The 3,391-nt window shown below is 38.3% G+C and overlaps 1 long non-coding RNA gene across 1 annotated transcript; it reads right to left on the bottom strand.

Moving 5' to 3' along the window:
- Window positions 1-2,227: 2,227 nt before the first annotated feature.
- LOC129744207 (uncharacterized) lies at window positions 2,228-2,982 on the bottom strand. Its single transcript, XR_008736853.1, has 3 exons — window positions 2,829-2,982; window positions 2,543-2,773; window positions 2,228-2,473 (listed from the first exon to the last, which is right to left on the bottom strand). It is a non-coding gene; the product is annotated as an uncharacterized LOC129744207 (long non-coding RNA).
- Between the last annotated feature and the right edge of the window lie 409 nt (window positions 2,983-3,391).

Genomic DNA, 3,391 nt, shown 5'->3' with positions numbered 1-3,391 from the left:
AAATGGGTGCCATGACTTTTGGTTCGTGGGAATAAATCGAAAGTTGTATGGGAGGGTCCCTTTTTTTAGGCGGGAGGGGCTCAAAACTATCACCTCGACCTTTCTCATGTCCGATTACATCACTGTACCAAATTTCGAGCTGATCGGCCAAGCAGTATGGATTTCTATAAGGTACATATATATATATAAAGGGTGATACGGTCGAAATTTGGTCAATATCAACTTGACGTATTTCTTTCAATTTTGCATTTAAAAACCTGAACACCCCTCATTTTGAAGGTGTGTGTGTGTGTAGAATGTTGCTCCTATTTTGGTTTTGGAATTCAGTTGTCAATATGCCGTCCAAAGAAGAAGAGCAGTGGACCAGAAGGTAGTGACTCTAAATCGCGATGATAAACAAAATACGACGGCCAAAGCGCGATCCCGGAGGCTGTACACGACGATGCTGACGAAGTTTGACTGCGTGGTAATGGACGACGAAACCTACGTCAATGCCAACCACAAGCAGCTTCCAGGACAGGAGTTTTAAATGGCAAAAAGAAGGGGAAAGGTAGCAGCTATTTTCAAGTACATGAAACTGTCAAAGTTCGCGAAAAAATATCTGGTTTGACAAGCCATCTGTACCTGTGGCTTGAAAAGCAGCATTTTTATAGCTTCCGGGACTGTCACCCAAGAAATGTACGTGAAAGAGTGTTTGAATAAACGTCTGCTGCCTTTCCTGAAGAAACACGGTTGTTCCGTACTGTTTTGGTCGGATTTGGCATCTTGCCATTACGGTAAAAAGGCCATGGAGTGGTACGCCGCCAACAACGTGCAGGTAGTTCCCAAGGACAAGAACCCTCCCAACACACCGGAGCTTCGCCCAATTGAGAAATACTGGGCTATTGTCAAGCGGAACCTAAAGAAGACCAAAAAGAAAATGCTACCCGAGCAGACTTTCATAGCAAAATGATAGCAAATTTTGCTATCATGCCTTGAAAGTAGAATGAGGTATCATTTTGCCCGAATAAAGGTGGTACAATGCCAAAATTTGGGTCTCACTTTTCATATCCGGATACCTCGATTATGCCAATTGTAGGTTTCACTGAAACCTTAATGATGCCTCGTTTAGCCAACGTTTAAAAACGTGTTTTGAGGGCATAATGATGCCACTTTTTGGTGTTCATTAGAACCAAAACTTGGCATCGTTGAGCCTTCAAAATTCCTTGCAAAAGTCTGGCTAAACGAGGTATCATTAAGCATTTGTTAAAACAAAATTTGGCACCGTTTCCTACCCGCATTTCAAAATGAGATTTAAATTTTGGTTTTGTATAACCTTTATTATGGCAAAATCATACCAAATTCCATTTGCAAAGCATGATAGCAAAATTTTTTGAAAGAAAGTTGATAAATATTCAGTGGAATCGGATTTTGCCTGCAATAAAAGGAAAGACGGTTATAATTTTGATTGTGTAGGTATACATTCAGGCGTTTCAATGTGTGGTACATGGCAGTGTATTATGAATATAGCCTTCCAATATGTGCAAAAACATACAGAATACCGCACTGGTTTTCTAATTGAACATATTGTGATCAATTCCGATCTGGTTACCAAGTTGAGTTGCGAATGATTTTTATTCGTTGGCATAAAACAATGTCTATTAAATTCTTAGTTTAAAACCGGGAGCTAAATCAAAATTTAAAATACGATAATTACTATGATTATTACAGAATAATATGCATTTAAAAAACAATTTAAAAAAAAATCCAATTTTAATTGATTGTAAGAAATTTGTTAACTTAAATCATTTAAAAAAAAGTCGCCTTTAATTATGCAACTACCCCTATGTAGCTGATTTTCGTAAGGCAAAATAAAACGTCGCGTAAACTTTCCTAATATTCATTACAGTTAGTAAAGACTATAGTTTTTAATTTTGTTATCCGTGAGTAACTTTTCAACAAAAAAGGACGAACAGCAAATCTCGAACAAGTGTGCAAGATCATGGTAAGTCTCGAGGGTAAAAAATGGTAAGTCATAAATGGAAAAACTTGATGTTTGCTGGAGAAATAACTACAACTAATAAAATTGAAAATTATTTTCAGTCAAGATAACTCAGTTAATCTAACTAATAGTGATATTTTCAATACGCAGTGTGATATGGGTGTGTGATCTCGACAAACTTGACCACGAAAGAAAATGCGTCTGCTCATTTTGATAGCATATGAAATGTAGATACTCACCTGCTAATTTTTTAAGAAGATAGTCAGATTTTCCGATAGCTCAAATGATGGGCTTTGCGTTAGGGATCCTGAAGTATACCGCTGGTATATCAGCAAATTGTCCGTCTTGTTCCGGCTTTTCAGTATTATAATGGCACATATCGACTGGAAGCCTCTATTGGCTAGCATAATTGAGCCCAGCGCTATCGGAAGACTTCATTGCCATAAGAAGAACGAATTTAGTGTTACCGTAAAACAGGACCATTTGCAGCAGCTGTTTCTTGGAAGAAAAAAACATTTTATAAATCACTGTTTTGTCATCTTCGTTCATTATTCTATGCACCTGAATCTTGATACTTTGGGTGAATCAAGAAGGTTTTCCATGCTATTTCCGGTATTTGATAATGCTGGTGTATCGAATTTATGGCAGGTAAATCTATTGACACGTTATTCAACTGGTAATATTACCACTATTGATTCCACAAAAACAATCCTCCTAGGGCGCAGTGAAAATCGTCGAAGCCAACATCTGGTGCCATTTTTTCCAGTGTCCAGCACTAACCGGAATATTGCGCTGTTGAAAGTTTTTGCTATTAGTTTATATCAGTAAAAGGATGAAAACTTCTTACCTGATTGAGCTCCTAAGAAGATTAGTCGATAAAAAAAAAGTCGATGGGTCGATACCCATCGGCTTTTTCGGAAAATTCACCACTATCCGTTCCGGTTTGCGCCGTGTGCCTTGGAGCTACAAAGGTTACCTTTAGATGCATTTTTCGCCGCTTCAGGACTACACAACCAGCTTCCTCAACACAAATATAAACTAAAAACTGTATTCCGGACGAGATGACTTCAAAACACAAACAAAACTAACAAAAACAACAAACCGCAAAATAATGACAGCCCACACGCTCCTTTTTTTTAACTCAAAATTAAGTATGACCGTGGTTCAAAACATAGTTCGATTCTATGAACTTATAGTTAGGTACCCTTTTTCCTCCTTGCGATGGTTCAAAACGGAATTCGAACTGCGGTCCGTCATTAACATCATACGGTGAGGGGCTTGAAATGTCCGGAAACTTCCGGATGTTTTTTTACTTCCCGTGGGTTTTTTTTTACTTCCGGAAGTTTTCTTTGACCGGGAGTTTCGAAACTTTCCACCGCTCTGTAATTGCAATGCAATGTACCGGAGCAG

This window comes from Uranotaenia lowii, chromosome 2 (assembly GCF_029784155.1).
Source record: "Uranotaenia lowii strain MFRU-FL chromosome 2, ASM2978415v1, whole genome shotgun sequence".
NCBI classification, from domain to species: domain Eukaryota; kingdom Metazoa; phylum Arthropoda; class Insecta; order Diptera; family Culicidae; genus Uranotaenia; species Uranotaenia lowii.
This window is presented reverse-complemented; position numbering and strand designations above follow the sequence as displayed.